The sequence below is a fragment of the Eschrichtius robustus genome, chromosome 6, assembly GCF_028021215.1.
Source record: "Eschrichtius robustus isolate mEscRob2 chromosome 6, mEscRob2.pri, whole genome shotgun sequence".
NCBI lineage: Eukaryota > Metazoa > Chordata > Mammalia > Artiodactyla > Eschrichtiidae > Eschrichtius > Eschrichtius robustus.
The window spans coordinates 144,625,698-144,637,872 of NC_090829.1; positions in this window are offsets into that span (position 1 = coordinate 144,625,698).

Here is a 12,175-nt window from a genome sequence, read left to right on the forward strand (position 1 = left end):
CCTCACTCTGCTCCTCGGCTGCAAATCCCTGGCTTCCTCCTTGTACTTGGAGTTGAGCCCCATCTCTCTCTCCTATTACAATAGTCTCAAATAACGTCTTCTTTACCCTTTTAACAAGTGTCAGAATAATTTTCTTTAACAAGAGTAGGGGCTTGGCTTAAACAACAAACATTTATTTCTCATACTTCTGGAGACTAGAAGTGCAAGATCAAGGCACCAGCCTGGTGACGCCTCTCTTCCTGGCTTGTAGATGTTGGGGGAAGGAGCAGGGGACAAGCTCACTTGCGTCTCTTCTTATAAGGGCACTAACCCCATCACGAGGGCTCCACCTTCACGACCTCATCACCTCCCAAAGGCCCCACCTCCAAATACCGTCACATTGGGGTTTTTTTGGTTGGGGCACGGGGGCACAAATATTCAGTCCATAGCAGGCTGGAACCCAATCTGACTGGTGTCCTTATAAGATGGGGAAGGGACACCAGGGATGCACTCACACAGAGGGGAGACCACGTGAGGACAAGGGAGAAAGCGGTCATCTACAAACCAAGGAGAGAGAAACCAATCTTGCGACAACCTGATCTTGGACTTCCAGACAGTGAAAAAATAAATGTCTGTTGTGGAGGAGTTTGCTGTCCCTGCACCCGAGGTCCCTAGGGCCCAGCAAAAGGGCTTGCAGCTCAGGAAGAGGCAGGAGATTGAGGCAGATGAGGGACGTGTGAACTCTCCTGGGGAGGCATGTCTGGGTGGCAGATGGCCGGCTGGCCCCTCCAGTTACAGGGCAGCAGGAGGAAACGGTTCTCATCCACAGGGTGACAAAGCAAACGCAGGAGAAGAGTTAATGGTAGAAGCATTACACAACAATGTAAATCAACTATACTCCAGTAAAATTGGAGTCTCTTTCCACCCCCAGTTCCAGGTCTCAGAGACAATTTATTTGGCCATTTTCATTTTATTTTATTTTATTTATTTTTGGCTGCGTTGGGTCTTCGTTGCTGCACATGGGCTTTCTCTAGTTGTGGCGAGTGGGGGCTACCCTTTGTTGCGGCACGCGGGCTTCTCATTGCGGTGGCTTCTCTTGTTGTGGAGCACGGGCTCTAGGTGCGTGGGCTTCAGTAGTTGTGGCACGCGGGCTCAGCTGTTGTGGCTCGCGGGCTCTAGAGCACAGGCGCATGGGCTTAGTTGCTCCGTGGTATGTGGGAACTTCCTGGACCAGGGCACGAACCCAAGTCCCCTGCATTGGTAGGCGGATTCTTAACCACTATGCCACCAGGGAAGCCCTGGCCATTTTTAAAATGGTATTCATCGCCATAATGTAGACGATATCCTGTATTTCTTTTTCTTGATTTATGAACTTTAGGCCATATCTATTTTAACAATAAAAATAAATGATCTTTCTCATGCCAGTAACTTTTTATATTTGCAACAGTTTTATTGATACAATTCACATACATACAATTCACCCATTTAAAGTGTACAATTCAATGGCTTTTCGTGTATTCACAGAGTTGTGCAGCCATCACCACACACTCAATTTCAGAGCATTCTCATCACCATAGAGAGAAACCCCAACCCCTTAGCCATCACCCCCACACCAAATCCTTCCATACCCCCCCCACCCCCAGTGTTTGTCCCTGGCCACTACTAATCTACTTTGTCTCTCTAGATATGCCTACTCTGGACATTTCATATAAATGGAATCGTATAGCTTGTGGTCGCTTGTGACTGGCTTCCTTCACGTAGCATGCTTTTCAAGGTTCATCCATGTTGTCACATGTATCAGTACTTTTCTTTTTATTGTCCAATAAAGTGCTGTTGTATGGCTATACAATGTTTTATTTATCTATTCATCAGTTGATGGACATTTATGTTGTTTCCACCTTTTGGTTATTATGACTAATGTTGCTATGAATACTCATGTACAACTTTTTGTATGGATATATGTTTTCATTTCTCTTGGATATATACCTAAAAATAGAGTTGCTCAGTCATATGATAATTCTGTGTTTAACCTTTTGAGAAATTGCCAAACTGTTTTCCACACAGCTGCACCATGTTACACTCCCACCGGCAATGTAGGAGGGTTCCAATTTGTTCACCCACTCACCAACACTTCCCATCATTCCTTGTTTTGATCCTAGCCATCCTAGGGGGTGTGAAGTGCTATCTGATTGTGGTTTTGATTTGCGTTTCCCTAAGGACAAGTGATGTTGAGCATTTTTCATGTGCTTGTTGGTCATTTGTATATCTTCTTTGGAAAAGTGTCTATTCAGATCCTTTGCCCATTCTTACTTGGGTTGTCTGACTTTTTGTTGTTGAGTTGTGAGAACTCTTTTTATATTCTGGATACTGGACCTTTTATCAGATATATAATTTGCAGATATTTTCTCCCATTCTGTGAGGCATATTTTTCACTTTCTTGATAGTGTCTTTCAATGCACAAAAGTGTTCAGTTTTGATGAACTCCAGTTTATCTATTTTTTCTCCTTTTGTGACTTGCACTTTTTTTTTTTTTTTTTTTTTTTAAAGATTTATTGATTGATTGATTGATTGATTGATTGCTATGTTGGGTCTTCGTTTCTGTGCTAGGGCTTTCTCTAGTTGCGGCAAGCGGGGGCCACTCTTCATTGCGGTGCGCAGGCCTCTCACTATCGCGGCCTCTCTCGTTGCGGAGCACAGGCTCCAGACGCGCAGGCTCAGTAGTTGTGACGCACGGGCCTAGTTGCTCCGCGGCATGTGGGATCTTCCCAGACCAGGGCTCGAACCCGTGTCCCCTGCATTGGCAGGCAGATTCTCAACCACTGCGCCACCAGGGAAGCCCGTGACTTGCACTTTTGCTGTCATACCTAAGAAACCACTGCCTAATCCAAGCTTGTGAAGACTTACCATGTTGAGTTTTATGGGTTTATATTTAGAGTTTTGATCTACTTTAATTTTTTGCATATGGTGTGAGGTAAGAATCCAACTTCATTCTTTTGCATGTGGATAACTGGTTGTCCCAGCACCATTTGTTAAAGAGATTATTCTTTCCCCATTGACTGGTCTTGACACTCTTGTCAAAACCAGTTGACCAGAGATGTTAGGGTTTACTTATGGACCCTCAATTCTAAATATTTTGTTGATCTATACATCTATCCTTATGCCAGTACCACACCATTTTCATTACTGTAACTTTGTACTAACTTTTGAAATCAGGAAGTGCAAGTCTTCCAACTTTGTTCTTCTTTTTCAAGATTGCCTTGGCTATTTGGATTTCCTTGCAATTCCATAAAATTTTAGGATCAGCTTTTCCATTTGCACAAAGAGGCTGTTAGGATTGTGAGAGGGACTGAACTGAATCTGTAGATTGTTTTGGGGGAGTACTGCCATGTTAACAATGTTAAACCTTCCAACCTGTGAACAAAGGATAACTTTCCACTTACTTAGTTTTTCTTTCATTTCTTTGCAATTTTTTTGTAATTTTCAGTGTACAAATCTGGCACTTCCTTGATTAAATTTATTCCTAAGTATTTTATTCTTTTTGATTTGGGGAATAAGTTTTCTAGTTCATGAATGAACATGGGAGGTCTATTTATTTAGCTCTACTCTAGTTTTCCCAGCAATGTTTTGTCAATTTCAGAGTATGTTTCGTACTTAGTAACGGCTTTTTGAAAACTTTTATTTATTTTTTATTTTTAAAAAAATCTTATTGGAGTATAGTTGATTTACATTGTTGTGTTCGTTTCAGGTGTAGAGCAAAGTGAATCAGTTATACAAATACATATGTCCACTCTTTTTTAGATTCTTTTCCCATATAGGCCTGTCCTCAGTAACTTCTTACACCACCTGTCAAGTCCTCACCTTGTAAAACAAGCCTATTAGGGCTCCTGGTTATTCCTCTGCTTGTCCTTCTCCACACCACCATGTCCTACCTTCAGCTACTAATAGTGTTACCCCTAATAACAACAACTAACCCTGCTTGAGCACTTACTATGTACGTGCCACTCACTGTTCGAGGAACTTTACCTAACTTTAACTAATGGAATCTTCATAACTATCCTAGGAGGAGAGGTTGGGTGACTTGCCCAAGGTCTGCAGCTAAAGGGGAGCAGAACCAGGATTCGACCCAGGCAGTCGGACGCCTGCATCTCTGCTTTTCTTGCCCGTCTTGCAATGGCAATCAACCCAGCCTTGGGATATGTTAGGTTGACCCACATGAAACTGCTGATGTTTGGCAATTTTTAACCTACAAAAAAATGGCAATTTCATTTGATTCAACTTGTTAAACAAACAAAAAAAAAGACCTGGGATTTGAAGCAGGTGCCTGAATGTCTGTTCGCCAGATGCAGGTGGGGATTTTCTGAGTTTAAGTCTCTGCTGTGTCAGGTTTGAACACGCTCGCCAAGGAAGCTCCAGCTGGGAGTGAGCCAAGTTCACCTGGATGAGCCTGGCATCTTCTGAGCAAAAGACTGCAGTCTGTCCTGAGATGGGGGCCCCGTTTCAGAGGTGAGAGCTCCTGAGCTCACTCTAACAGTAAGTCCCAAGCGGGGTGGGGGGGCATGGTAGTTCCCCCCGAGACCCATACTGTGCCATCCACGTGAGTCATCCAGCCACCAGGAACCCGCCACCAGGGACGGGTGCAGCTCTTACGTCCTGGGCAGGGAGCTCTCCTGACGGGCCACGTGGACTTGCAGGGCTGTGTTTTCAGGCTCGTCCTGCTGCTCCTGGAACAGGTGCATGGGAAGGCAGCCACCTGGTGGCCACTGTTTGGCTGAGAAGCTTCCATTACATAAGATGCCATAGGAGGAAGAGACCTTGAGCTTCAATGTCTTTGAACTTTATGGGGGCAGGTGATCTCGGCTTTGGACTACCCTCTCTTAGGGATTTGATGTGGGAGGAGGGTTACACTTTCTCAATTCCGGCAGTTTCAGATTGCTGGCTTTGTTCTCATTCGGTCTCCTGCACAGGTGCTGGGAAGCCTCCCCGGACAGTGGGACCGAGGCTCAGGGGAGACAGGTGCTCGGGGAGTGAAGTTTCAGCCTTGACCTCAGGGCGGCCCTTGATTACTGCACGGTTCTCACCTGTTCGAAACTTTCTTGGGATGAAGCCAACCGCCCATCCGTGGAACAGGATGGGTAGGGGTATTGGGGACGTGGCCTGTGCGTGATGGAGGGCAGCCTTGAGGGATGAGCCCTCCCCAGCCCACTCTGGACCCCACCCGCCTCCGCCCAGGGAGCTGGGAGAGAGCACTGAGGAATCCTGGGGTGGGGAGTGACGCCCCTTTAGCTCAGTACTGTGTTTCCACAAGGAAGCAGCACCCATCACAGTGACGCCCCCTCCCCTCTCCTCCCACGCCCCCTCCTTCCCAGGAGAGGAGAGTGGCGGTCTGCTCGGCGGAGGCCCTTGACTTGTCCCTTCTCTCCTGACTGCAGGACATTGATCAGTTTAAAAGGTGCGAACCCTGGGGACCAACTCTCCCGGCCCCTCCCCAGGTTGGCACCGGCAGCACCCTGGAGACTGTGCATGTCCTGCGGACACAGGCTGCCCCTCAGGTGGGCTGCCCCAAGGTCAAACCATGGACGGAGGTGGTAGGACGAGTTCTACGGGCCTTAAAACCCACATTCATGTTCTCCAATCAGCTTTATCAGTAATGAAATTGATAAAGAAAAAAAAAAATCTGCTGAGGTTAAAGCCCGTGGAGGCGACCTAGAACCTTCTCTCTGACCACATCTGACCACCAGCAGGTCCTATGGGCTCTCCTTCATTCTGACTATATGTGAGGCACAGGAGGTACACGGGACTGGAGAACCTGGAAATGGACCCATCTACATGTGTGGTCACCTGATTCAACAGAGGCCCCCTCAGCTCTGCAGGGGAGGTTGCGGCTCTTTCCACAATAAGTTGCTGAAGCGATGGGCTAACCCTGTAGAAAAACAAGCACCCCTACACCATACACACAAAACGATCAGAGAGCAATCCTGCGTGTACCCTAAGTGTGCACGCTAAGACAATAAGCTTATGGCGAAGGCAGAATATCAGCAGGAACTCGGGAGCAAAGGTGTGTTAAACAGGACCCAGAAAGCACTGTCCACAGAAGAAATATTGCTGAACTGGACCAGTTACATTGGAAGACATGCATTCATCCCACCACTGAGAGGGAAAAGGAAGCCCTAGACCGGGATAGGTATTTGCAACCTTCAACAAAGGACTCCGACTGTGTAAAGAAGTGCTAGAAATACACAGGAAAAAGACAAACGACTTGATTTTAAAATGGGCAGAGACTTGAGCAGGTGCTTCACAGAGACATGCAAATGGCCAATGGCACGAAAAGGCACCAACCTCATCCGTCCATTGGGGACGTGCCAGGTGAAGCCAGGGACCTGCCAACCTGCCACTGCAGCCGCTGGAAGAGCTAGAAGACAAAGGGGACGGAGACCGTCTGTCCCAGACTCAACGGCCCCCAACACCTGCCACAGTCCGAGCTGCCCTCCTGCCTGCCTGGACCACAGCAGAAGCTTCCACTCTGGTCCCCTTCCAACCCCCTGCGGTGAGACACTACTTCAGAAACATGAATCAGAATGTATAATCCTCCTGCTCAAACCCTTCCCACCACTCAGAACGAGCTCCAGGTCCTTCCCGAGCTCACGAGGCCCTGTACAATGCCGCCCTGACTCTCTTTCCCGTGTGCTATGCCTTGAATGCGCTTTGGAGGATACTGTTGTGCACCCAGCACCCCAGGACCCCTCCCTCTGGCGCCCCTCCCACTGCAGTGCTGAGTGGCCTTGTGACTCGCTTTGACCCATGAAGTGTGGAAGGAAGTTCATGCGTCTCTCTGATCAGAGTTGAAGAACCGGCAAGGGGTTTTCCTCTCTCTCTGCGCCGGTGTGCTGGCCATGCTCCATCCAGGTGGGGCTGCCCCACCAGCCGCCCCAGGGAAGATGACGGTGCTGGGAGTCAGAGCAGCTGGCCCTCGGCCGACATGTGGGGTTAGGGAGGATGAGGGCCACGTGTTTCCACAGCACAGCCTAGCGCCAGTCTTTCCTGATCCACGCATGTCCAAGCTCATTCCTGCCTCAGGGAACGTGTCCCCACTGACCCCTCCTCCTCTTCCTCCTTCTGTTCCTCCAGCTGGTCCGTTGTGCCAGTAACATGTATTAACTACTCGATTCATATGCCTCGAGCTGCAAATTTCAAGTCAGCGGCGTCCAAAAACATATTGAATGTTGCAGACAAGCTGAGTCAAAGCAAGGCAAGGCGAAATGCAATGATTCCATTTATATAAAATTCAAAAACAGGCAGAACTGTAATGTTTGGTGAAGCCTATGTAGATTTTTTTTATCATTATTATTGGAGTATAGTTGCTTTACAATATTGTGTTAGTTTCTACTGTACAGCAAATTGAATCAGCTGTATGCATACATATATCCCCTCTTTTTTGGATTTCCTTCTCATTTAGGTCACCACAGAGCATTGGGTAGACTTCCCTGTGCTATACAGTAGGTTCTCATTAGTTATCTATTTTATACATAGAATCAATATTGTATATATGTCAATCCCAATCTCCCAAATCCTCCCACCCCCTAGATTGTTTTTTAGTTTTGTTTTTATTGAAGTATAGTTGATTTGCAATGTTTCAGGTATACAGCAAAGTGATTCAGTTATACATATATACATTCTTTTTCAGATTCTTTTCCATCATAGTTTATTATATCGAATATAGTTCCCTGTGCTATACAGTAAGTCTTTGTTGGTTATCTATTTTCTTTTTTTTGATTTTTAAAAATTAATTAATTAACTAATTTTATTTTTGGCTGCGTTGGGTCTTCACTGCTGTATGCAGGCTTTCTCTAGTTGCAGCGAGCGGGGGCTACTCTTCATTGTGGTGTATGGGCTTCCCATTGCAGTGGCTTCTCTTGTTTCGGAGCATGGGCTCTAGGCGCGCAGGCTTCAGTAGTTGTGGCACGAGGGCTCAGCAGTTGTGGCTCGTGGGCTCTAGAGTGCAGGCTCAACAGTTGTGGCGCACAGACTTAGTTGCTCCGTGGCATGTGGGATCTTCCCGGACCAGGGCTCGAACCCGTGTCCCCTGCATTGGCAGGCGGATTCTTAACCACTGCGCCACCAGGAAGTCCGATTGATTATCTATTTTATATACAGTATTCTGTATCTGTTAATCCAAAACTCCCAATTTATCCACCCCCCACCCTTTTCCTCTTTGGTAACCATAGTTTGTTTTCTATGTCTGTGAGTCTATTTCTGTAAATAAGTTCATTTGTATCGGTTTTTTGGATCCCACATGTAAGTGATATCCTATGATATTTGTCTTTCTCTGTCTGACTTACTTCACTTTGTATGATAATCTCTAGGTCTATCTATGCAGAGTGTTTAATAAAACCAAAACGAAACAAGATGATGGCCACACATGTTGAGATGGTCGTTTTCTTGAGGAGGGAGGTGCTTTGTGGCTGAGAGGCTGGTCTGGGCGTTGGCCGGTGCAGCTACTTCTTGACTGGGCAGGACCTACTAGGGGGTTCACCTCATAACAGTTCTCTAAGTATTGTGCGGTAGGCATCATGCAGCTCATTAAAAATATGACAATCATGGAGCCGGCTAAAAGATACAACACAAATGTGATTGGGAGTCTCCTAAGAAAACTTAAATATAACAAATTAAATAGTTGTTTTCATCCGTAATTCCTAGAAAAAATCCCACTTAATTGTGGCATATTTAATATGCTGCTAGATTCTGTTTGCCCGTGTTTAGGACTTCTGCATCCATATTCAGAACTGAGACTCCCCTGTAGTTTTGTGTGTGTGTGTGTGTCCCATTTTTGCGAGATTTTATCAGTATCGTACTCATATCATATGAAGAATTTGGAAGCTACAAGCAGCACCAATTTGGGTCAATGAGACGCCAGGTGCTGGGTGCCCTGGGGGAAGGTGTCCTTCCTCTGGAACGTGAAGCCTGGAGAAGCTGCAGCCGGCTCGCTATTGGCCTGGGGCGATGCAAACCCCTACAGGGCGGAGCAGGCAGAGAACTACAGCTGGAGCGGTGCGGGGACTTGCACGTGGCTCCTCACGGCTACAGACCCCAGCTGGATTCTCTGCTTATCCTGAAAAAGCCCATCTTTGCTGGAGAAATAACTGGCAGTCTGTGTGTTTTGGGTCAACACAGGCAATACATCCTCTATTTTTGTTGCTGGAACTAGTTCACCGTATCTGCTGTTACTTGCACTAGGACAACCTGATCAGTTTACCTGATTTCTAGGGCTGTTCCCTCCTCTCTCTCAAAAGGTTATGTAGATCAACTGGAATAAAAAGCCGGATCCAACAAGGTGCCTTCTCTTCCTGCTTTGTTCCATGCTGCCAGTGTCTGGATTGACAGGCACAGGAATTCAGCCTCCAGGACTAGTTCCTGTTGCCACTTCCAAAGCCCTCAGAGAACCTAATCCCCGCGCCCCTAGACAAACCCCAGCCCTCTTCCCAAGTTGCTTGGCTGGACCCAAGAGTTCTCGGAGCACCTGGTCTTCTGAAGCGCCTCTTCTGGTTGCGCATCCTTTTCTCAAGTGTAGAGCTTTGCCTAATTTTTGCCCTGAAATGCCAGCCAAAAATGCCAAGTGCCCACAAGGCATTTATTCCGCCTTGCTCACTTTTGGCTGGTGCACAAGCACGCACGCACACACACACACACAGGCCACAACACCTTGATGGACGGTGCTGCTACACCCCAACCCCAGGAGCTACGAAAGGAAAGGCAAAGCACTGTGGTTCATGGAGCCAAGTTTATTCCGGGCTGTGCTTTCCTGAGGCGGCAGCATGGAAAAGTCCTTACGTTTCAGGGATGCAAACATTTTACGTACACAAGGTTTAAGTATCTGGGGCTTCACCACAATTTCTCTATTTTTGAGTATGTTTAAAAAACCTTCATAATAAAAAACTGAAATGCTCTTTCAGGAAATGATGGGTGAAATTTGATGAGAGCAATTTAAAAAGTCCCACTTAGCAAACCAGAAGTTGAGAATCTTATATTGACAATCCTATGTTGTTTCTTTGGGAAAATCTAAATGGTCTGAAAACCCCCAAGACTGGGAACCACTGGACTGAACAAAGCCAACCTCACTAGGGTCAGCCCCGCTGAGTGCCATGTGACACTCTCACTGCCAAGACCCCAGCCTGACTTTCCATTACAAAGGCTCTAGAAGCACATTTATAATACCAGTGTTTTCTGTGTTTTGAATAGACTTTTTTTTAAAAAAAAATATTTGCTGTTTCATCCCCTTTTGGTAAATAAGGACTCCTGAACTGAGAAGGGAAAAAGTGATACTGCAGTGCCAACACCAGCAACCCTTCCTCCAATACTATCTTGTTCAAAGGAAGTGAATTTTCTCCAATCAATAGTGGTGGTGACCTCAAACGCCAATGTTTGAAATACTTAAAATGATTTTCAACTATTATATATACACACATGCATAGGGTAAGCTTGCTACACCTGTTATCAAAACAGCAAGCAAAAATAAAAAAAAAAGGCTGTAAAAATTAATTGAAGTAATTCAACACAACTGTTGAATTAAATGTGTTGATACTGTATTTAAGAGTCTGTTTCAGCAGCTATTCTCTATTTGGTTTCAGTCTTAATATACATCGTGTAATATTCAGGACAAGAAACTTTTGCAGTAATATTTGGGCCCGTCCTCATTACAAATCACAATTATTTCAAGTGGCTTTTTAAAAAAAAAAATAAATTTATATATTTATTTACTTATTTTTGGCTGCGTTGGGTCTTTGTTGCTGTGTGCAGGCTTTCTCTAGCTGCGGCGAGCGGGGGCTACTCTTCGTTGTGGTGCGCGGGCTTCTCATTGCGGTGGCTTCTCTTGTTGCAGAGCATGGGCTCTAGGCATGTGGGCTCAGTAGTTGTGGCTCACGGCTCAGTAGTTGTGGCTCGCGGGCTCTAGAGCACAGGCTCAGTAGTTGTGGCACATGGGCTCAGTAGTTGTGGCTCGTGGGCTCTAGAGCGCAGGCTCAGTAGTTGTGGCACACGGGCTCAGTAGTTGGGGCTCGTGGGCTCTAGAGCACAGGCTCAGTAGTTGTGGCACATGGGCTCAGTAGTTGTGGCTTGCGGGCTCTAGAGCGCAGGCTCAGTAGTTGTGGTGCATGGGCTTACTTGCTCTGCGGCATGTGGGATCTTCCCGGACCAGGGCTCGAACCCGTGTCCCCTGCATTGGCAGGCAGAGTCTTAACCACTGCCCACAAGGGGAGCTCCCCCACTTTTTAAAAATAAAAACCCCCTTGGACCCGGGACCTACCGCCTTTACTTGGGCTTATCTACTGAGCTGCTCTTTGCTGACGTGGGTAGGTCCAAGCATGCCCAAACCAGGGGCAACTTCAGGCCCAAACTGCCCTCAACGGCCTTTCACTCCAGACCTGCACGAGGGTATGGAGGGTGGGGCGGCAGGGCTCCTTTCCCTTTACTTTGTAAGCTCCTCTTTCTGACTTCGGTGACAAAGTTTTCAAGACACTTAAAAAAAAAAAAAAAAAAAAAAGCCTATTTATTTTTGGCTGCAACGGATCTTAGTTGCTGCACACGGGATCTTTCACTGTGGCGTGTGGGTTCTGTAGTTGTGGCACGCGGGCTCTCTCGTTGGGGCACGTGAGCTCAGTAGTTGTGGCGCACGGGCTTAGCTGCCCTGCGGCATGTGGGATCTTAGTTCCCCGAGCAGGGATCAAACCTGAGTCCCCTGCGTTGGAAGGCGATTCTTAACCACTGGACCACCAGGGATCTTCATTTACTTTTGAAACTAGAGACGTCCACAGGAAAAGGTGACTCTAATCAAAGTTAAGAAATACAAATTAAAAATTTTGTCACGTTGCCTCCTTCAGATGCAGTGGAAATGACTAATTTCCACAACTCTGACCAAACTTAGGTAGAAAATCTGAAGCACTGGTACTGACTTTTTTTGGGAGTATGAAAAATGATTTAAAGATAACTTCCTAGACCACCAACTCAAAGTGCCACCTTATCCAAAATCATCTGCCTACTACTGCAAAAAACCAAAAAAACCCCAAAATTTCAAGCCAGCAAACCTGAACAAAACTAACGTAATCACTAAATCACTTTTTATAATTTATCAGATAAAAGTTGACTTCCATGAAACAAACTGGTCAGGGAAGTAGTGTGTCTCCCCCCACTCGGCAGGCACACCTCC